At 39.9% G+C, this 25,185-nt stretch overlaps 1 protein-coding gene across 1 annotated transcript in view; it reads left to right on the forward strand.

The window, feature by feature from the left end:
• sox5 (SRY-box transcription factor 5) overlaps window positions 1–25,185 on the forward strand; it is a 208,446-nt gene that overhangs the window by 41,393 nt on the left and 141,868 nt on the right. The window contains 1 exon segment of the mRNA XM_030149442.1: window positions 19,084–19,159. The gene's annotated coding sequence lies outside the window, so the exon portion shown is untranslated.

A 25,185-nucleotide genomic window follows, 5' to 3' on the forward strand; every position in this document is an offset into this window, starting at 1 on the left:
TCAGCTCCCAGTTAGGTGTCTATAAGTATCGCTGTCTATCTCTCTCTCTCTCTAATGTCACTCAGTACACAATACAGCTGCAGGTGCCACTGACCTGGCGTGTATACTACATTGATAAATATGAAATTTCACTCACTTTTGCCTGTCCATCTGCTTGCAGATTTTCCCCTCAAAATGCATGTCTGAACGTAGAATTAAAGTGAGAACGCAATGCCACTTTTGCATTTTCGGTTCAGATCATTAAGGCTCCCACAGAATTGGGTGTACTAGACTCCGTGGACGTCTGCGTGTACTTGAGGCGGACTCAATGCGGATTACGCACACAGCACGCTTGACTCTGTGGGAGGCTTTACCGTCTAAACGTAGCCTCAGTCAAGTCACCACCGGATGACTGGTTTTGATCCAGCTGACAGAGGCCAAATACTGGCCCTGGCTGTATAAGACTGATCTACTTAGAAAATAAATACATTAGACACAAACAAGCATAGTCAAAGAGATAATAGATAGCTGGGTGGATACCCCCCCCCCACACACACACACACACACACACACACACACACACACACAAAAGGATGCAAGACTAGGGTAAACGCTGTTAAGTTATGTCTTACTTCTCCTTTACAGTCCGGCGAATACAATAATAGACATCTCATGTGGAGGAAAAGAAGTAGAAAAACTGGTCAACTGATAGGCATCCTTAATGTGACAGAAAATAGAGAAGTATGACAAAAAGATATTCTGTAAAAACATCTTTTGTCAAACTTCACACACACAGCGGCAAACATGTAAATTAGGTTAGACACACAGACAAGGGTGCATGCTTACAAATATACAGGCACATGGATGAAAAAGAAGAAGTCATTAGTAAGATAAGCCTGATGAATTTATAGAGACAAAATCACACTTATTTAGCAGTTTGTGCATTTGAGCTTCTTGTTTATCACAATTATTTGGTTTGTTCCTTTTTCCTAGTTCTACCACAGATATATGCAGATGACACAAATGGAAATATGTTGTTGTGTGACATTGAGGTACTGTGTAGGCAAGTGAATACTTGGGGTCAGGGTGATGGACGACTGCATAGATTTTTCTTTCAGTTGCAGTGACCTGAACTCAAACCAAGATTCATAAAATAGATTTTGTTTACAGTCAATGAGTAAAAAGGGTCTTTCTTTATTGTTACCTTTTTCTTTTACCACATTTTTCATGCTGTGCTTTACGTCAAAATCGCAATACAATAGTCCTCACAATTTCTCACTGTTTTGCATCAACCGTGATGAATTAATTGTCTTCGTGTCCTTACTGTCCAGAAAATAGATGTATCTGAAACACTCTTCCTGGCCTTGGTTTTGTTTATTTACTGTTTCAGGTCATTGTGTGCCTCTTACAGAGCTGAGCTATAGTGTGACCATCAACAAACAGTCAAGGCTCTGGGGTGAGGGCTGGAAAATTCTACATTATTTAAAGAAATTGTACATTACATTATACGCTATTGAATATCCTGTCATGCACATTAACAATGACGATCATGGTGCGAAAGTTTCATTACCTATCATGAGAATTAGTAACATAGTCAGTATCTACAACTGTATCCAGATTTTTTTTCTTTTTTGTACAGATTTCTTATGACGTGAAAAACTGAGAAACACATAAAAATCAATATTTAAAACATGTAAGATATGAGGTGGGGGAAGGGGTGGTTAATAATATAACCCATGTTTTACGGGGTTCAGTGTTGATATCGTCACTCTGGACACAGTCGGAGCAGGCTGAGCATAAACATGAATACAAAAAGAGAATACAGTATCTACATAACAGCAGGCTGTGCTAAATTCTTTTTCAAAGCCAAACTTGATCCTCCAATCAGCTGATATTCTGTGCTGGTGTGTCATAACCCTTTCAAAACACAGCCTGCTGTTTTAGTGTCTTCTGTATTTAGTTGAATTCTGATCTAAACTGCTCATGTCAGACAGTGCTGTTTGGCAGATGAATCTGAGTTTCTGTCTCTTCTAACTTTCTTTGTGATTGTGTGCTTGTGTGTAGCTATATTTGTTGTACAAGGTTGTGTTGGTAAGAGATTTTTGAATTATTGTTTCATACTTGTTATGATGCCTGACGACAGAGAAATATCTACATGAGAACAATATTATAGATAATTTGACTGTATTAAAGCACAGTGTGTGTGAGCGCAAAGAAGCTGACCAGAGGTGTTCAACTGCATGCAGCCTGTGTGATATTCACGTGGCTGAACAAGAAAAAACTTGTTTCTTGTGACATCTTCTTTACAAATGAGGCATAGTCATACCACAAAAGCCACTAAAGCTACTGTGTTACCGGGAATGCTACTCGAACGACAATGTCCATCAACTTAACTTTGATGGTTGCAATTGACCAGGGATCCCAGCTGCAGAGAACTCACACTGTCATGGTCAGTCTGAATGACAGGACACTACTGCCGCGTTTCCACTACGTGGTATCGGCTCGGCTCGACTCGACTCGGCGTTTTTGCGTTTCTATTACGAAAAAGGGCCTGGAATCTGGTACCCGGTACTAGTTTTTTGGTATCACCTCCGCTGAGGTTCCAGGACTGGGGACCAGATACTAAAAAGTGATGTGTAAACACTGCAGACCACTGATTGGTCAGAGAGTCGTCTCTGTGACCCACCGTTTTACAAAAAAACAGAAGTGGAAGTTGACAGTAAATATAGCGGTAGGTTAATCCACATGATGACAGCCCGCAAAACTACACCATGGTTTGTCGAGGAGGTTCAGACGTAAAAATTCAGTGTGAGCTTGACGAGACAACACGCAACGAGCGAGTTTATCAGCGACTCTGAGCAGATGACATGGAAGTAAGGCGCCGCATCGCTATGATGTCCAGGTACTGTAAAGTGGGTAGTATCCTGTAATGGAAACGGTCTCCAGGAATAGGACCTGGTACCCAAGTCGAGTCGAGCCGAGCCGGTTCCACATCGTGGAAACGCGGCATAAGGTCAAAGGTCAAAGTCATGGTGTTTTAGTTGCATACAGGACCTTTCGTCAACTCACTGTAATCATTGTGTTCATTTTTGAGTCCCTCACTCAATACGTTTCCATGCACAGCTTAGTGGAGCTACAACTGCAGCTTGACTAAGCTGTTTAATTGGAGTCTTTGTCCCGGTCTACATGCATGGGAGCGTAATCGATCTTTGTTGAAATCATGTCCCTTCCGCTACAAGCGGTGGCAATATGCACACTTTCAGCTTGTTAACCCATGCTGTCACAGACCACCACTATAGTGAATGGCGAGCTTGCATCATCAACCCAGAGCTAAACTGTGTACTTTTTGTTCAGGTGAGGTGCATGATGTTCGACTTCTGAACTTCTGTTCGACTGCTATGTTTACATGCAAGAGCAGGTCGACTTTCAATGCATTATGTCAGGGTTTCTTAACCTTTTTTGAACCATGCCCCGCCCCACTAACAACATCATGAGCCTACTGGCACCCCCCCCCCCCCCCCCCCCCCCGCATGCCCGAAAAATGTGTGTGTGTAAGGAGGGGTGGTACGTAATTCTAAAAGTAACACGATAGGCCTATATGTCGAGGACATGGTGGGTTATATAGCTCTGTGGATAAAGCTGTGAGAAAGTGAAAGTGAGCTCCGCTTACCTTATCATTGACTACCTGCTACCCCCCAAAACGAATTTGTGACTGGGGGGGACGGATGTTGTGATCAATCAGTTGATGACTTATCATGTTGTATGTTTGTTGTGGTCATTAATCATAAGCATAATACTAGATAATATTATAAGAAAAACGCATGTAGAGTGACAGAGACATTTTGGAACATTAGAACATTACAACAACACATCTCTGCTGAAATCTCGCTCCATCTTGTCATGTAGTGATGCAAAGGCAGAAATGTCCATTTTTTCTAAACTGCCCCTCTTCAGATCCATTTATTTTATTGAATTTCTCTGCAGAATTTCTTTAGTTCTACTCCATAAATGTCATTGTCTGTACTGTATCCAATGGTGCAATAAATCAATCATTAAGGAATATGACATGCTTTTTTCATGAAGTATATAAACAATATTTAGCTTTTATTCTTATAGACCCTATTGAAAGAGAAATTCAGGTTCTCAGGAAAATAGCCGCTTGTCAATTAATCGTTAATCGATCGACAGGGTCAACCAACTAATGATTAATGGATTAATCGATAATTTGTATCCCTAATATAAACTGAAGCACAAACAACACTGACCATCATGGATTGGGCTGATGGATAGTTCTCTGTATTGAAAGAAGCTGTGAGGATTTTGCTTACAGATATTCCCCCTGAGATTGCACACACATCATGAAATAAAACTGTAAATAACAAAAGATAACACTCACAATAAAAGGGGGGAAAAATCCAGCAAGGCAAACACAATGGTCCCTGATTAAGATCTAATGTGATTTCACACTACTTGGCTTGGCACAGAGATTTAATTTACTGCCGCTGGACTTAGAGCAATATCTACAGTGACTTGGGGGCACAGAGGCGGAAAAAGGGGAGGAGAGGGTGAGAGGAGGAACAGGGTGGATGGGTGTATGTGTGTGTGTGTGTGTGTTTGGGTGTGGGTGATGTCTGTTGTGTTGAGGGGGTCAGATTGGGGTGGCGGTGGTGGTAGATTGTCGGAGCTGAGGGGAGTGCTGTCAAGAACAGTATCAGCACAAGTGTTTGGGCCTGTGTTTATTCTGTCGCTCTGTCTGGAGAAATTAATCATGTCCCGTTGTGGAGAAGAGGAAGCAACGAGAGATGATGGGAGAGAAAGGAAAGAGGAGTGTATTAGGACGTGTATGTTTGTGTGAGCGCTCCTGCTGTACTTACAATGGCAGCCTCCCCTGACTGAGAAACAAATGAGAGATTCAATTGCTCTGCCTTTTTTTGTGCAGAGTTCAGGGACACACACAAGCAGAGAATATATTCATGTAAGCAAGCACACACATACCTATAGATTCTGTATGTGCTTCATAGACTCGCACACAGTTCAACCACACACTCACAAGCCAGACAACAGCCAGTGGGAATTCTCTGTCTGGTGAAATCAATAGAAATGTACACAGTCACAGGCACATGGGACAAGAGTATAGCATAGTGTGTGTGCATGTGTGTGTCTGTGTGTGTGTGCCACTGGTTGATCCAGGGAAAATGGCTTTTGTCGAGTCCCCTGTGCTATGTAACATTACAGAGTAATTACAGAGTGTGTGCTTTGTTTAGGGGATGTCTAATTATGCTGTTTGGGTTGTGCAGGGCCCTGGGGTGTCACTGTGTCTGTGTGTTTGAGTGTGTGTGTTGCCGGTGAGAAGACACTAATTGTGGAGGCGGTATTAATGGTACAGCAACTGGCAGAGAGAGGGAGAGAGAGCGGCAGAGAGAACACAGATAAAGAGTGCTTCACTTTCTCCTCATCCTTCACTCCCCTGTCGATCACGACTGAACCTATAGTTTCTCCTAATGCCAACTCTCTGCCCCTTCCTCCAGTTCCTTACAGACAAGAAATCTGCCAACGTTACATTGGTTTATCTTTAGAATCTAGAATATTTAGAATCTAGAATAGATCTTTATTGTCACTGTCACAGGAACAATGAAAATCAGTTTTGCAGCTCAGTTCAGTTTAGCAGCAAAACACTTAGTGCAAACAGGACTGTGTAGGAAAAAAATAAAATAAAATAAAAATATCACACAGAATATTAAAGAAAAAGTAGGACTGTGCAAAGGCTGCAGAATAAAATATTAGTGCACGTGCTACTAAAGTACTACTAGAACAAGATATAGAGATAAGAGATGAACAAAATATACAAAAAGAAAATACAAACGCTAACTCGATCCTACAGATGACAGATACAATGAATAGGATATATACATCATTTACCATGATGACTTTTAGCTTTAGAGCACACATTTGTTATGAAGCACCTGGACTTCTGCATTTTATCCTATCATAAGACTTTACTGACAGTGAGGAAAAGCTTTAAAATGATATTGCTTTTTTTTTTTTTTTTTTTTTAATATAGTCTCATTTTATGGAGTGAAATGAAAGGACTAGCTCACCGGATGCATGTTGGAATAATTCTACCACTGGGTGACTATTTCAATTATCTTGTGCCCCTTTCTACGTAAAATAACAATAACAACCTTCAAGATGCTGCGACGCGCTGAAAATGGCAAGTTTCAACAAAGGCACAAATCTTTATATGTGACAGTTTCTTTGCAAGGATTTTAGTACCTCAACTCACCTCTCTATGAACAAGTGACCAAAACAAGTTTTCTCAATGCACTGTTCTACAAAAGCCCTGTTTTTGTATCCTATGCTTAGAGCTACTACACACAAGTGTGATTCATTTAAAAAAATAATAATAAATGAATGAATAACAAACCAGCCAAGCAGTCTGGAGAGCTTTTATCCCTATATGATAATGGATGGTGCCTATCTCTAGCATTGGTACAGCATTAACAGTGTAGAGACAGGTCTAACTATGGAAGGCTATGTTAGACAGCTGGACTTACTTTTATTCATAGTGAAAGACTGGGATTGAAAGGGTTTTGTACTTACCTTTCGCCAGTTGTTCAGATGTTACAGAAAACATATTGCTTTATTGAGAACAAGACACAAACATATAAGTTTGAAATGCAACCAAACAGTGTGCAGATGAATACAGCCAGGTGGATTGGTCATTCAGTTGGCAGCCTGAGACTTATGTGATGTTCACACTGCAGGTCTTAATGCTTAATTCAAACTTTTTTGCTGAAATCCAATTTTTTTTGCGTAGTTGTTTACGTTATAATTTAACCCTTTATCAGACAAGTGACTATTTTTGGTCATTTCTGCATGCATTACAAGACAGTGACCGCAACAGTTCCAGTGAGGACAGTGAGTCAGCAATCTCAGGTCCAATGTGGTCTACAGGGTCTGTAAAGTCCACCTCTGCATGAACAGTGAGTGGACCTGCTTTGTTATACCACGTTTCCACTACATTGAACCGACTCGACTCGACTCGTGTGCCAGATACTCTTCCTGCAGATCGTTTCCATTACTGGATATTACCGACTTTAGAGTACCTGCATGTCATAGCGACGCAGCATGTAACTTCCGTGATGTCTGCTCAGAGAGTGGCTGATAAACTCGCTCGTTGCGTGTTGTCCCATCAAGCTCATGCTGATTTTTTTTTCAGCCACCAAGGACAGAAATGTCTGAACCTCCTCGACCAACCACGGTGTAGTTTTGTGGGCTGTCATCATGTGGATTAACTTACAGGTATATTTACTGTAAACTTCCGAATCTGTTTTTTTTTTTTTTTTTTTTAATGGCAGGTCGCACAATGATGACGCAATAAAACAGAGACAACTCTGACCAATCAGTGGTCTGCAGTGTTTACTCATCACGTTTTAGTATCTCTTTCCCAGTTTTGGAACCTCAGTGAAGCAGATACCAAAAAACTAGTACCAGACTGAAGTCACATTGCAGAACATCAGAGGACCTCATATGAAAGTGGCCTTGGTCAGATTTGATAACATCAGATTTGGCCTGTTCAGACTGTCATAATAAAACAGATATGGGTCACATATGGACAGAAAGTCAGATTTGGCCATTTTTACCTGCAGTGAGAACTTCTTAGTTGTCACCTATAAGAAGTAAGGCTGAGTTTACACTGTGCAATTTTGTTCTGTTCCAAATGAAAGATGAGAAAATAGTGATATATTTGGTCATAGCTAAAGAAAACAGTGATCCATTGCTCAGTGATAGAGATTTGAGGACAGCCATTTTCCTGTTCTTTTGACCAAAGCCAGTCTGGGACAAAATTCTGACAGTGTCAAATTTAGTTTGACCATCTCACAGTGTGATTAATAAAACAATTTACTTCTACTTAACCAAAAAGGATTTAGAAATGATCGATGCAACTGGTATATTTTCTAAAACTACTAATCTAAAGGTTTCTTTGTAAATTTGGTACCCCATGTTGTCCTGTTTTCCTCAGTCACAAATCAACATTTTGCTTCTCCTATCTCAGACTTTGGATTATGTCAGTACAAATAAATAAATACAACTTTGAAACAGTGCAAGCAATCCTTTAGCTTCATTATTTCTAACTGTATTGGCATTAATAGACATTGTGCACTGATTTCATTTTTGTATTTTGAGGTTCAGTAGATGTTAAATGCCACAAAATCAACTTTGGTTTTCTGTCAATGAAGGCTTTTACTGCGTGGATCAATCATTGTCATTTGTGTGGTATGACTTACCGCTAACAGAGGGAAGTTATTATTAAAATCTGTGACTTTCAGGTATTTTCATACCGTGCATTCTTTATACTTACAGCCTCTGTTACTGTTACTGAAGTTTAACAAAAAAAATCAAGACTGAATGCAATATCAGTTTGACAGAGAGAAGAAATGGCATTGATACTAAGAAACAAATACCATAACTCAGTGCTTTAAGTGGAGATAAGAGACAGAAAAGTTGAAAACTACCATCTCTATGTGGGCGATGATTGTTTTATTTTTCTAATCCTAGTCCGAGTCCTGAAAACTAGAACAAGTAGCAAAGCAAAGCAGCTGTAAACTACCACTTAGCTATCAGCAAGGAAATATTTCAACAAGTTAGTATACTGTACAAAAGTCCATTATGAACAAGATTAAGCACATGAGACACCACGGTGGATTTTTGTTTCAAGAACTCTAAAGAAGAGGATATAATGGCAGTATGATGTTTGTCAAAAGTGTTTGCTTTAGTAACATGCTTGTGTGTTTTGTTTCAAGGCCTTACAACTGTGTATTTGGTGACCCCATTGAAATCCATCAGCAATGCAATCTACCCATTCTGTCTCACAAAGACAGAACTGAAAAGGTCTCATTCTTCATGTTTATATAATGCAAATTACCCGGGTTGATTTAGACTTGGCAAAGAAAAGTAGTGATGTCGTATTTCAAAAGGAACCCTTGGTTTGAATAGCTATTGGCTAGCACTGAGAAGGGGTCAAGGTACTGAGATGTGTCCTTGTCCACCGTGAACAATACAATACCCTGATGTCACTGATGCATAATTGCTAAGCACATTTGTTCCAATAAGTTATGGTTCATGATGACATCTTTGGACCCGATGGTGCATTGTCTGTATAATATTAGACCAGCCTTCATTTCATATAATGTGCTCCAGGGCATTAATTTGCCCATGGAACATAATGAAGTGTGTTTTATTATTGTTAACATTATCATTTGCAGAATGCAGCATTACAGCCATAATATATTTTAAATGAATGAACGAATAAATGAAATCACTTTGGCAATGTTATCGTCTGCATGGATTGATTGTAATGAAGACAGAATGAGCTATAGCACTCTGCAAGTGAATTGTACCTTAAAGAATACATTAGAAAAAGGTAACTTAGTTTCCTTAGACATAGTCCTCATAAGATATATAACCTGTAATTGTATTGCAATGTGTAGCTTTGTTTGTCAACAATGCATATATGTATGTGCTTGAGTTGGTGTGGATCTATGTCAGAGTGGGTGTGTTCTGCGGCAGTCCGTGAGTAACGTGATTAAGTGGTGAAGATGCGTCGCCACTCTGTGTGCATTTGTGTGTGTGTTCATGAAGGCGTGCTGAGAAGGCCACTATTAATTTGATATAACAAGATTGGACTTTAACATTGTGACCCTCACAGATGCTGCAACTGCTGCTGCTGCTTACACTCACAAACACACCGTCTCTCAACACATAAACACTAGCCCTCGACATTTATGTTTGAACCAAATCACTTGGGCTGTGTCGTTGTCCACGTGGACTGATTGACTTGCAGATGAGAGAATCTATAGCACAATGAGAGTAATTTACAGTTGAAGCTTTTCGAAACGTGAATTGTACCTTTAAGTGACAATTACAATTTTATAGGTAACATTTATAGGTTCATAAGGTCAGTATAAGCCTAGAAGCAATGCTATCAACAATCTAGTGCAACAGTAATTGTGCCTCACCGTGGTTGCCCTCCTTTGATGTAAATGACATACAGTCACAAACACAATTTACTGTATGCATTTAAACGTGACCACCTATATAATACATTCTAATATGGAACTGTGTATATTTGTATAGAATTTATATCAATGCTTCACAAACAGTTTTTCCAGGAACACACATTTAAAAAGTTGCAAACTATTTTACTCCAATTCACAGCAGGTCTCATATAAAAATCCTTAAGAGTGTTAATGTAATATAGTGTATTGTTGTATTTAGGGCTCCTCGATATTTTGCGTTTTTTTTTTAACCCTACGATATATTTTGTGATATGAAAAAATACTCAGGAGGATATAATAGCTGTGTGGTGCTGACGTAAATGGTCAAACAAATTAGTTGTGTTTCCTCTCGTTGTGGCAACAAGTGGAAGACACTACCGACACAGAACATGTGTTTCAATATCATCCTTCTTGTAGCCGAAATAAGTCCAGATAACTGATGTTGGTTTTGTTTTTGGCACCAAGTCTTCGTTTTCGGTGATTTTCTCTTGTTCGTTGCTCATTTTTCAATGTTGTTACCAGCGACTCACTCCATGTGCAGGGGTGTGGTCTGCTTTGGCAAACTGATCAAGAATGATTGTGATTGGTGGATGGCTGCATGCAGTGTGCGTCAGATACCCAGGCTAAACTTAGATGAGAACATGTTGAGTTCATTTGCCTCCTACATTGCAGGACCTGCGATGTGACTATTGCGCACATGTACATCACGATGACGATGCTCAAACGATATATTGTGCAGCTCTAGTTGTATTGTATTGTATTTATTTATTTAAGTTACTTTAAGGGCCAGATCTAAAACTGGATTGTGTGGATTTTGTGAGCACAGGTGCAAATGAGTGAAAATATATTGTGTATAATTCACAAAGCACCTGCAAAAGGTGGAACTGACAGCAAACTGTCAGCGGTGCTATTTGCATGGATGTAAATTAGGGAATAGTCATACATTCAGCACAAAATCATCCCCTTTTGATGCAAATAAGCCTTTTAGTCAAAACTATGTCATTCACAAAAAATGTTTGTGAAATTGGTGGAGCTGGTGCAAATACTATCTGCTGAAAGCTGGTGTTAACTGCACACAAACTCACCTCTGACTCACCATCCCCTTCTAACTCCAAAGTGTGTGAGGCTTGAAGAATACTGAAATAATGTTTTATCATATCAAGTGCAAAATCATCAGTCAACTATTAGAGATGACAGTATGTGTGTATGTTATCTCTGAGCTTCAGTATTTGAATATGAAAGTAATGAGGATCAGACTGCTTTATTACATATGCATCCTTATGATCCTGCACTCATGGAGTTTAACAGTTGCAAAAGATGCATCATTAATGATGTAGAAAAGTGCACATTACCTCCTCTAAGGTTCAAACACTGTGACAAACATTCAAGTTTTGACACCCAACAGAACATCAGTACTAATGTTTATGTAGAAATATTTACACATTATTTTAGGAGTCAGATATTAATCAAACACATGTCCAATCTGCCTGAATTACATTAATTGGACACTGTTTTGTGGACATGTCAGTAGATTGTTATTGATGTGAAATACCATGGAAGCATGAATGGTGGTTTGTGGAGATGCTCTGTATGTGCATGTTTCTGCTCATTGAAGACGTGCAATGTGAGAGTTTTTGCCATTTTGTATATGACCCAATCGGTGTGCTGAAATGTGGAGAACACCTGAAATGCTAGAAACTCTGACATAAAACCAGTGTATTAGACAGCGAACCATGCATCCGTGATTTGCACAGTTAATTTTCAAAAAGCATGGCCAAATAGTGGTGCACGGCTTGCTCAAAACTAATTATCAATATACTGTTCTCTTGCCACGGCCTAATTTTGACTAAATCCATCATTTTTCACAAAAATGAAGCGAATCATCAAACAGAATTTTTGGATAATAATGTCATTACGTTTGGTGCACGTTCAGTGCAGGTAGAGACGGTAAAAATGGGCTCCTAAGGGAATTTCTTGCAAGCAGGAAGTGCTTGCATGAAATAAAACATATCACTGTGTTTCTATTGGTGGAAAAGTGCACCACATGGACCAATCAGAGAAGTCCATACTGTGCCTTGCATAATCTAGTTGTTGCACAACCATAAAAGTTGTGGAAGTAACGGTAACGGAAAAGAGACAGCAATAGAAGATTTCAGAGATTTGTGCATATTAAGCATTTTTTGGAGTGTGTAATTAGTGTGTTGTGTCGATACCACATTATTTTAATCTTTTGAAAGGGGGTTCTGATTGGCCCTGAAATATCATCCCGCAGGAAATTCGAAATACAAATAGACACGAATCCAACATTTGTCCAGACATTATCCAGCGATTGAGGTGATTTGAGCAACGACTACTACACTATAAAAAAGGGCCTGAAAAGGAAGGCTGAGGGATCAAGGTCCATGTTAGATTTTGTAAAGAAGGTAAGAAAAAAAAGAATATTTAATTTAATATTTTATGTTTTTTAATATTTAAAGCGATGTACATAGCGCTTTTACGCCTGCCAGGATATTACACACCTGTTTTTTTTCCCATCCTGTTCCTCCATTTCTGCCTGATTCAGTGCATAAAACGGGCAAATTGCACTCAAAACCTAATAGATGTGTTCGTGCTAGAATCATTAGCACACAAACCTGTGAACAGGTGCAAAAAATGAAGGAGATTGCATGGCACATCTTCATACATAGATGTGTCTGTCCATTAAGCAGTCTGTCCAATTGCATTTAAAAGTCGATCAGTGTTTCACAGAAAGTCACAACATTTGATAGCTGAAATGGTCTTGGTGGCCACAGGTCAAGGTCATTCTGGCCACATGACCATTCCCATGTTCATTCATATGAGCAGGGCATCTCAAGAATGCCTTGAGAGATTTTCTCCTGTTTTAACGTTCACTTGGACTCAAAGATGAACTGATTTGATTTTTGTGGCCAAAGGTCTGCAGTTTAAGGATAATAGATACTTCGGATTGAACTGATTGTTCTTGTTCAGTGATGTTTAAGAGTACCTGAAGAATACCTAAAACCCTCATTACATTAAAACAAAAACATAACATCATAGCATGATCAAACATGCCATTGGTCAGTTGGTGACCAGAAAAGCTGTCATTCCTTGAAGAACTTGATACAACTTGATACAACTCTGCACCGTGAAAAGGATTTGTTGATGTTTTGTTGATGTTACATTTGGTGTATCTCTTTTCTGGTGAACGTTGTGACCCTGATCACCCGCGAGGAGGATATAGTAACAATGTGACGGTGCACATCAGGACTTTCTGTCTTCATTGTATCCTGTCTATAATCCAATCAAGTTGTTCACATTTTACCCAGTCAGATGCTTTCAGTTGGCTAGTGATGGAGGTCACCGTCTGTGCGTTTGTGCATTAACTTGTTTTCGTTTTGCCCCCGCTCCCTGTAGCTGTGTTCTGTGTGGCTTTGTGTACACTAGCGGTAATGTGTGTGTGTGTGTGTGTGTGTGTGTGTGTGTGTGTGACTGTGTCCATCCTTCCTCTTTCTGAGTTTTATTAGTTGTGTGTGACTGTCTTTGCAGATTGCACGCAGATGTTTACAATTAGCCAAACAAATATTGAACAAGTAACCACTTTATTAGGTACACCTTTCTATTAATTGCCCTGTAATAGTAAACCGAATATCTTCAAATGTTTATGTTTAAACACTTGCCTCGGACACATCTCCTTTTAATTAAACCAATAGGTACTGTAAAGCATGTTCAGTGTGTTCATTTGTAAACCTCTCTGCCTATTTGCACAGTTTGAGACAATGAAGCATGTCCTCATGGTGGTGAGATTGTTGGACTGTGGGCTGGTTATGTAATGTGACTAGCACAATGCCAGGACACTACTTTATACACCAGGCTTGTGAGTTTGTGTTTGGTTTTAATGCAAATCGACTGAACATGACTGATGCACATAAAAGGGAGATAAGTATTTTTTGTATGCTTGTTTGGACTCTGGCTTCTGAACATGTCTTTGTGTGTGTGTTAGTGAATGTCTGTATGCTGCAGATTTTGGGCGGGATGCTCCTGTGGTCCCTCCCCTCTCTGTCCACTCTGTTAGCGGTCTTTATCTTCCCAACAATCAGGCTTTATCCCTGGACACTCCTGGTCCCACAGTAGCCCTGGGAGCAGCCATCCAGTGTTCCTATCCAAACCAAACTAGACATATTTCCTGACATATGTTCACTTGTGTAACCCGTACAAGCCAAATACATGCAAACATGCCCCCCCCCCCCCCCCCCCCCCACACACACACACACACACACACACACACACACACACGCACGCACACACACACACACACACACACACACAGTGAATGGATTCTAGAGATGTGTACTTTCGTAAAGCATTACTTTCAGTTTGAAGGTTATATTTGAAAAGGCAGTTCCAACACCAAGCACAAAGATTTGGTACCTGTTGATTTGATGTAGTGGGATTAGAAAGAAAACTATCAAAGCAGCCATTAGAAAACCAAAGTTTTTAAACCAAAAGAAAAACACAGTTACATCTGTGCACAATGTGAAGGAACAGCTCCACTAGATAACAAAAGCAGTGCTGTGTTAGCATCACTATCTGAAGTTGCAGAACATGATTCGGTGTTTGATCACAAGGAGCCTGTGGCACGGAGAGATGCTCTGCACAGAGAGGAAAACTGAGAGTGTTGAATTCATTGTAGAGGAGAGATGAGTGTGTGTGTGTGCGTGCGTGCGTGCGTGATTTGGCAAATATGTGTGTGCACAATCAAGTGTGTGTGTGCGTGTGAAATGTTTGGAACATAAAACTATAGAGGCCCATTCAAACCTGTCTTTTCTCTCTCCTTCCATCAGGAGATAGCAGGGACATTGAGCTGCGGCAACAAAAGCAGATTTCCATCAGAGTTTCTGAGAGAGAGCGGCATTGTGTTGAAAAGGGCTTAATGGAGGCTCAGCTTAGAGCTTTATTCACACAAACTACTACTATCGGATCAGAAAAAAACGCATACCGTATACAGTATGTGCAGACACTAACAAACACATACTTTTCCTGTAGAACATATACTCATTGGTTTTCCTCACTAAAATGGGTACTCTTAATTTTTTATGTTTCATAAATGATAGTGTGTTTGTGGCTGGACAGTTGCTAGTCATAGCACTTTAGGGTACTAAGAGCACTTTACACCTATTCCACACTAAAATCACATCTACAACACATGATGTTATAAAAAAATATCTTGTATCTCTAATCCCACATGGACATGGATGGACATGGATATGTGATCACTACACACAACAAAACATAACAAAATAAGAAATGCATAAAGGTGAAATTCCTTTTAGGAACCATTCAATCATATTGTAGTGATCAGGAGTTTACATTCTTTTTCACATGAGTGGGTCGGAATTTTCAGTAGATACCAGGCCTATGGAAATGCCACTGATATGAATTCACTCTTCAAGGTTGGGGAAAAATGATACCATTATGCTCATACCTTGTACATGAACACCAAAATGGTTTATTATCTGTAAATTCCAGAAGAACACTCAAACAATGACTGTATGGTCAAGTTTCAGCAAGCTTTCAGCAAGTTATATGGCTTTTAAATACATATGATAGTACGCAGTAAAAGTGTGAGTGTCATTTTAACTCTTAGAGAGTTGAATTTAACTCTGTTTCCGATAAAATTTGGTCCCACTCAAAATTAGAGTAAAATTTATTCTATGGCCAGTGTCAAATTTTCAGAGTTAATTCTACTCAATTCACTGTCAAAATTAACAATGAAATGTGTAAAAATATTTAACCCTGTGGTGTTTTCACACTGTTAAGAGTAATATGATTACACTTTATAGAGCTATTTTTACTTTATTTTAAAAAGGCCAATAAAGATTGTAAAACAGACACATTAACCTAAATAAACATTAACACAAATGAGCAATGAACACAATGAGTAAAATGTCCAGTACCCACAATGCAATGTGGCAGACTGGCACTAATCATCTCTCTGTAGAGTTGAATTTTACACTGCATCTGTGCAGAACTTAACACTGACTTTTAACTCTACTGTTAGAGCTGGTTTACTCTCCATAGACCCATAAATACTCTATCTAGGTTAATATAGCTTGACTCTAAAATATTGACACTACATTTTTTATTGTGTAGGGATGCACCAATACTGGTATCAGGTATCAGTCTGATACTGAGCGCGTGTATTAATACTCATACTCGTGAAAGTGGTCCTTGATGGCAGCGTGACGTTCACCTCATAGTGCAGCAGGTACGCAGCTGAGGAATAATGTCAGCAGTGCGGAGATTTTTCAAAATAAATGACGGTGACAAAAGACACAGATGGAGCATTCTGTCCGTCCTGCGTACATTCCGTACGTAATTACCTCTGAGGAGGAGGTTATGTTTTCATTGGGGTAGGTCTGTTTGTTTGCAAGATAACTCAAAAAGTTATGGAAGGATTTTGCTGAAATTTTCAGGAAATTTTGATACTGGCACAAGCAACAAATGATTACATTTTGGTGGTGGTGGTGGTGGTGGGGCACTGATCTGCCTTGGTGGAGGTCTGTGCTCTGAGTGCTTTTCTAGTTCTGTCTATTTTTCGGGAGCCTACAGATGCGTAGCCAGAGCCATATAATGATCATCATTTATCTTATAAGGCTCTGTGCGAACCCAGACAGAGAAGCAATACCACTGGGAACTGTGGAGATAGCAGATCTTTTCAAAGACATATTTATGACAACTACCCTCATCAATATTAACATTAGTATCCACATCAGTATTACCTCCTCTGTCATTTCCATGTTTGTTATTACTGACTTTCTTCTTTTCTAAAAACTTTGCTCTTCTTTGTGGTATTTGTCCAGTATGGTTAATTAAGAGCGGCGCCCCCTGGTGGATTGATTGAGAAACGCTCAGTCCAACACATTAAATGTCAGTAGCAGCACTTTGTTACAGTCAGACTAATGACAATGACAATAAAGCACATTTACAAAAGTAACTAAGAACTGTAATGGGATTATTAAGTACTTGTATCGGTACTCGGTATTGGCAAGTAATCAAATATAAGTATTTGTACTCGGTCTGGAAAAAGTGCTTCCCTATATGATAATCCATGTCAGTTTGAAAAAGGATTTGCGCCACGATTTTAAGCATCAAACATACACAAATGAATTTATTTTGAACAAGGCTTTGGAGTCAATCAATTAGCTTGTGACGGCAAAGTAAATTTGCACAGTGCTTTTGTGAGAAGTTCAGCTGTGGTGAACTTTGACACGGCATTGACCGGCTACAAATTATCCTCACAGTGTTGGACAAAGGAAAACATGTGAAAGGCCAAACGGAGGAAGATAGAAAACACTGTTTACAGCTGTAAACACAGACATGCACCCACAGATTTGCATCTTAAAACATGCATAATGAGGCTTAAAAAAACAGGTTTTGCTTTTAGTCACCTTTGAGAAGAAGTTTCCACCGTTACTTTTTCCTTAAACCTCATCTGTGAATGATCTATCTGAAACCCTGTGTAGCTGTCTAAATCTGTAGACCTCATTCTCTTTCACCCTTTAGATAAACCTTGTCCTCTTCTGTATTACATGTGCTGTGAACTAGTGGTGAGTGAGCGGGCCTCCTGTGGATTAACCTGCCGGCTGACTCCAAAAGTTGCAGTCAGACTTCCTCATTATGAGATATGTAAAGTCTTCACAACATAAGCATGCACACAGTTTGAAGGTTGTCCAAAGTACTGTTGTCCTCAAATCACATCACCCAATATTCCTCCAGAAAAGACTACACAACGGCTGCTCCCAAATCTGATTGGTGTTATTTGTAAGTCAGCCTAAATCTCGGAGAAGCTACACACACAAATGGAACAGGGCTTACTAATCCATTTGTAAGGCAATAGGCAGGCAAACAGGCAGGGGAGAGCTTGCCAAGTGTTGTAATCACAACTAAAGATGATGAGCCCACTCCCTTCCCCTACACTCTACAGTACAGTGTGTCTGTGTGTGTTTTTGTGTGCGTTTGCATGTTTGTCCTACATTGCCTCCTTTACAAAACTGTGACAAGTGAGAGAGAAAATGAATCGGTATCAAGTGGATAATCTACAAAAGTACACTAGGAGCTTTTCCACCTTATGCAAGTCCCCCGCTCATTCATTTGCAGATACCACGCAATCTCTGTGAGAACAACAACAAGCCGGCGATATGAGTTTTGAAAAGGCAGTAATTGTAAGCAGGTTGGGGAATAAATTAGAATGATGACAAAATACAGAGATAAATCCAGCTTAAGAGAGATGTACGCCACTCTTTATTTGATTTCAGCTTTTCTCTCTATCCTGCTTGTTCTCCCTCCCTCATTCCTGATCTTTTTTAGTGGGGTGGAAAAATGGATTTTTGTCAGCGATTTGGCCCTGAAATAGCTTATTGTCTAAAGCAGCCACTGTGCGGGTACAACGTCAACATCACATGTGTGTGCGAACACGCTCGCCTGTTTCCATGGGGAGTAATGGCCGTGGAAGTGTGTATTGGCTCAGCTGGCACAATACGCCACTGTGCTCATTGGTTTAGACTGGTGTGTGTGTGTTTTCAGTGTCTATGTAGTTGTGTAGTCTCTCTTGTTGATATTTATAGATGTTTGTATGAACAGGGTGAGGGTAAAAGGAATGTGGGGAGCAAGGGTTTGGGTGTAACAGAGAGGAAAAAAAGAGGGAATGATGGAAGGGGAGAAAGACAATCAGTAAAGCTTGTCCTTTGAATGTTCTGTCTTTTTTTTTTTTTTTTACCTCTACCTTCTACCTCACACCCTGGCACAACCACCCACCAACAAACCCACAGAAATCTTCACAAGCGCACTTTTCACCATTGTACTTGTTTCCTTTTGGGAGCTTTGTTGAAGGCTTTTATCCTTGAAGGTAATTAAATATAAACCTTCAACTCTTCCTTGCTCATCACCCCTCTAAGCATGTACTACTCTGTTATACTGAAAGAGAGAGAGAGAGAAAAACTTCTGTATCGAGGATCAAATGCTTATTTGTTGTTTGTCTGTAGATAAGAGAGGTGAGGGGCTCATTGGACCGAGGAGCTTAATACATCTGGACCGTTTCCTCAACACTCTCCATCAAATAACAGGTAAGAGCTCCAGATAACCTCTAGAAAAAGCTCATCAGGATTTTAGTTACATTTCTCCTGCATAATGGCGTGCTTCTCTTTTGGGAAGTTTAACTGCTTGCCTAGAAATGTTGCTTAAAATCTATTAGACTGGGAAAATGCAGTAAAAGTGTCACCAGTGTTCATAGTCGGACAGTGGACAGTGCTGTTTAAAGAACATGGCCTGGAGTCAGAAGAGGACAGTAATAACACAACCTGATAAAACACAAATCACCATGAAATAAAAGCTCAGCTGATAGTGTCTGCTTGCCCTTGTGTGTTTGTGTGTTTATTTCTGTTCTGTGAAGACGTTCAGGCGGTGTCATGATCACAGATTGAGGCCTTGTTGCTGCTCTGCTGAGGAGTTTTATCTGGCACAGGCTGCAGTGACAGTGGCCTGTGTGTGTCTGTGTTAGTGTGTATTAGTGTTGGTCGTGGCCCTTTCAGATCAGCCATGAGGCCGCCCACTGTGTGTGTATTAACCAGAGGTGACCGTTCTGTGTGTGTCACTGAGAATGTGTGTCCATATGTGTGCGTCTGTCTGTCTCGTGCTGCAGGCGGGGAAAGTCCCTGCTCTTTGCCATTCTGTAGAGTCGGGGTGTTCATTTGTGTTTGTGTGAGATTGTTTTGTTGTGGGAGTTTCCCATTATAAAGCGAGGGACTGGTCATCTGCGTCAGTATGAACAGATCAGATTGTGTCTGACTTCACTTTTTGAGTTTTCTGTAACTGTCACATACTAGTTGCTTTTCCATTGGACATCTGTGCAAAACTTTACCAATATTTACTAAATGTCAAAAAAACAGATGTGTGTAATGCAAGGGAGTAGGTTTTGATTCTGACATCGGTGGGGACACAAAAGTGCTCCAAGGCAGCACTCCTGAAAGTTGATGTTTTTTTGCATTTGCGATCATAATTTCACGTCATGTAGAGCTGATCAAACAAGCAAACAATCATAGTCAGTTGGTTCTAGCCATTTTGGCACCCTAGGCAAGATATGAATTTGGTGCCCCCCCCCCCTAAAAAACACATACATGCACACAAGCACACACACACATACATATGGGGGGGCACGAAGAGGAGATACATGAAGCATGAATAAGGAGATGCACAAAGCAGCCAGCAGTAAACCACATAGAAACATAAATAAATCAGATAGAAACATCTACAAACCACAGAGAAACATATAGAAACCAGCCAACTACCAGTAAACCATAGAGGAACATACATAAACCAAATAGAAACATTTATAAACCACATAGAAACATATATAAACCAGCCAACCAGCAGTCAACCATATAGAAACAGATATAAACCACATAGAAACATGTATAAACCACATAGAAACATATATAAATCACATAGAAACATGTATAAACCACATAGAAACATATATTAACCACATAGAAACATGTATAAACCAGTTCATCAGCAGTAAACCACACACCTTAGCAGATATCTCATATCGTAATCATCTACAGTTCCATTATTAGCCAACTTTGCTTCATTTCAGTTCAGCTAGCTGTTGCTAGTACCATTAGACGTTTTTTTAACATTATAAGAGGTTACATCCCTCTATAATTGGATTACTTTTCTGCCTCCTCTTTTCTCTGCTTCTAAACTGTGCAGCTAAGGCCTTGGAAGGCCTTTTCATGATGACAAATTCTGAAACCTTTACCTGGATGCTTAGTTCTACACCTGTCTGACTGTCATTCAGTTCCCTTCTGTCTCTGTCACTCACACACACAGTGAGCACCGGTCTGGGAGAGCTCACCTGAGAAATTACAGGGGGGTTGTTGTTTTGTTTTTCTCCCTCTCATTTCTTTATTTTTAAGACAATTAATGAGAAATTATCATGTTATCAGTTATCAGCCTATGCTACTAACCGGCCCTGCACACACGGACACGCATGCGCATGTACGCATGTACGCATGCAGGCAAACAGACGCATGTACAAATGTAAATGACACCTCTGATATTCAAATCCGTCTAGCTGACATGACCCAGGCAGAACAAATGCAGACATGTTGACAACTTATGCTGAGCGGTTGGAGATATGAACTGCCTGCTGTCCGGTCCAACTTTTTTTTTTTTTTTCTTTTCCTGTCCGGTCCAACGAGTGGGTAACTGTACCGTTTACAAGTAGATGGAGTTACAGCGGGGTCGGCCAATCACATGTATGATAGCAAAACCACAGAGCCAATCAGAGAGTGATAATTAGGTTAGAGGCGGGACTTCTAGCAGAGACCGACTATTAACCCTTTGTTGTGCCATAATCATTGACTAAACACTACGGACAGAGGTTTTATTGGTAAGGACAAAACAGTAGTGGCTGGATATTGGTAGGGACGTGTCCCTAGCATCCCTATGCAATTCTACGCCCCTGGCGTGATGTAATTTTTTTCCTTAAATCACAAATGCGATGATTTGTTTATTTATTATTGCAGGATAACACAAGAAGTCATTCCATTAACATGGCGATGAACATATCATATTGATTTACAGATATATTCATAATTATTATATATTACCCCTCTATCCTTTACTAAATTAAAAAATGATTTGGTTTCCTGGTGTGTCCACACATGCTGCACCATGTTTCTTTTAAAGCTCTTCTTCTTTGCTTGTTGTAATGTCCGTGAACATCCGTTTTGCTTGTTTTTTTTTAAAGTCATGTGACTTTAGTTGCAGAAAAAGGTCTTTCCATTGCAGTTTTGCATGATATACCATTTGCGCTACGCCCGAAAAACCACTTCTTGCCAATGCAAAAACTTTTAATTGATAAACCAGAGTTTGGGGGAAATTGTTGTTTTTCCATTAGGTACATTTTTACGTGGAAGTTATATTTCTCACAATTTGAGGATCAATGGAAAAGCAGCTACATGCTGTCATTAGCAACTGTCAGCCCTTAACTCTTTAAAACCTGACGTGTCATTGCTGACACACCCTGCACATATGCAGTTTGGATGGCTGTAACTCTTTCACTGTTTGTGCAATTGGAAGAATTCCAATGGTTTCTGAAACCTGAAATGTTGCACATTTATAGGTTTTTTTATTGGGTCTTTGCAGTAATTCACTTACACTTGTACTTGAAGCTGGAGAAGTAGCTGTTGTATCAGTATTAATACATGCAGAAAAGTGTGAATGATTGCTAGATTTTAAAAGAACTGGAAAAAAAGTGCCCTGGAAAAATGGGCAAACAGACTCCCTCACAGCATATTTTCTAACCTTTTAGTTAGCCAAAATAAGACAATAAGTGGACCGTTTTAGGCTTAGGGTTTAAAGGGTTAATCAAACAATCGTATATGTCATCTTGAGATTTCCCTTTTCTTAAACCGGTTTTAGCTAAGTTTCATCTCTTTGTAAGTTCGATTTTTGTCCAATTTCATGCTGATGTAGAAATCTGATTAAGAACAAAACTGATGATACTGACCAATAACACAAGCTGAAGTAAAAACCCTTTTAGCATGGTTTTCCTCAGGTTTCCAAAGAAGATGACAGGTTTTGTTGTAGTAGTGCTAATAAACTTAGAAGCACCTGCAGCACAAGCACAACTCTGTAATGCACCACTGATATTGTTGTTACATCCGGGGTTTTCCTCTTCCTTGTCATATGGTACTATGGTGTCATTGTTTCCAAAATGTGGTGTTTTGCCTATCCACATAGCAACACAAGAGCGACATTGTGAGATTTTTCTGCTCTGGGACCTGTTCTCCAAAAATACCATTTCAGGGCACTGACAACACCGGTGTCATGTGGACGAAAGGGCCAAACAGTGTTAAATGTTTGCAGATTGACATACAGTACAGGCCAAAAGTTTGGACACACCTTCTCATTCTTTGCATTTTCTTTATTTTCATGACTATTTACATTGTAGATTCTCACTGAAGGCATCAAAACTATGAATGAACACATGTGGAATTATGTACTTAACAAAAAAGTGTGAAATAACTGAAAACATATCTTATATTCTAGTTTCTTCAAAGTAGCCACCCTTTGCTCTGATGACTGTTTTGCACACTCTTGGCATTCTCTTGATGAGCTTCAAGAGGTAGTCACCTGAAATGGTTTCCTAACAGTCTTGAAGAAGTTCCCAGAGATGCTTAGCACTTGTTGGCCCTTTTGCCTTCACTCTGCGGTCCAGCTCACCCCAAACCATCTCGATTGGGTTCAGGTCCTGTGACTGTGGAGGCCAGGTCATCTGGCGCAGCACTCCATCACTCTCCTTCTTGGTCAAATATCCCTCACACAGCCTGGAGGTGTGTTTGGGGTCATTGTCCTGTTGAAACATAAATGATGGTCCAACTAAACGCAAACCGGATGGAATGGCATGTCACTTCAGGATGCTGTGGTAGCCATGCTGATTCAGGTTGCCTTCAGTCTTGAATAAATCCACAACAGCGTCACCAGCAAAGCACCCCCACACCATCACACCTCCCCCTCCATGCTTCACGGTGGGAACCAGGCATGTAGCATCCATCCGTTCACCTTTTCTGCGTCGCACAAAGACACGGCGGTTGGATCCAGAGATCTCAAATTTGGACTCATCAGACCAAAGCACAGATTTCCACTGGTCTAATGTCCATTCCTTGGGTTTCTTGGCCCAAATAAATCTCTTCTGTTTGTTGCCTCTCCTGAGCAGTGGTTTCCTAGCAGCTATTTGACCATGAAGGCCTGATTCACGCAGTCTCCTCTTAACAGTTGTTGTAGAGATGTGTCTGCTGCTAGAGCTCTGTGTGGTATTCATCTGGTCTCTAATCTGAGCTGCTGTTAATTTGCGATTTCTGAGGCTGGTGACTCAGATGAACTTATCTTCAGCATCAGAGGTGACTCTTGGTCTTCCTTTCCTGGGGCGGTCCTCATGTGAGCCAGTTTCGTTGGAGCGCTTGATGGTTTTTGCGACTGCACTTGGGGACACATTCAAAGTTTTTGAAATTTTCTAGACTGACTGACCTTCATTTCTTAAAGTAATGATGCCCACTCGTTTGTCTTTACTTAGCTGATTGGTTCTCGCCATAATATGCATTCTAACAGTTGTCCAATAGGGCTGTCAGCTGTGCATCAACCTGACTTCTGCACAACACAACTGATGGTCCCAACCCCATTAATAAGGCAAGAAATTCCACTAAGTAACCCTGACAAGGCACAGCTATGAAGTGAAAACCATTTCAGGTGACTACCTCTTGATGCTCATCAAGAGAATGCCAAGGGTGTGCAAGGCAGTCATCAGAGCAAAGGGTGGCTACTTTGAAGAAACTAGAATATAAGAGATGTTTTCAGTTATTTCACACTTTTTTGTTAAGTACATAATTCCACATGTGTTCATTCATAGTTTTGATGCCTTCAGTAAGAATCTACAATGTAAACAGTCATGAAAATAAAGAAAATGCGAAGAATGAGAAGGTGTGTCCAAACTTTTGGCCTGTACTGTAATTTTGTTGCTGTGTGGACAGGCTCTCTATTACTGTCACCAAATACTTATTTATGTTAAACCATAAAGACCCAAAGAGTCACCGGTGACTAAAAGCATTCAATAAGCCTCAACTTTCATCAGAGTTTTCATGAACATCTACATGATCAGTGAATTAGATATAGGAAAACACATGATTTACACTGAAGCATGTAAAATACAGAGGATAATATTATAATAAATGGTGATAAATCACTTAAAAATAGTTCAATGTAGAGGAAAAATTCATTTGGGAACTGCCACAAAAGTAGTACTGGGTCTTTATGGGTTAAAAAAGACAGCAGAATATAAATACTATTAAATACTACACTATTATAGAAAACATCCTCTAGTCTAGTTCTGTACACAGCCAGCTTTACAGCACTGATGGGGTAGTCCTGATCATTTTTGTTTTCATTCAAAGGCTGATGTACTTTGTTTCCCTCATATACTGTTTACAGTGAATCCCATCAATCATATCAACTATATTTTTTGTTTGGCTCTAGTTTCCCATGAGCCAGCAATATTCTGTCAAGCAGTGACATACTCTTAAATGCTTGG

This window comes from Sphaeramia orbicularis, chromosome 12 (assembly GCF_902148855.1).
Source record: "Sphaeramia orbicularis chromosome 12, fSphaOr1.1, whole genome shotgun sequence".
Lineage (NCBI taxonomy): Eukaryota > Metazoa > Chordata > Actinopteri > Kurtiformes > Apogonidae > Sphaeramia > Sphaeramia orbicularis.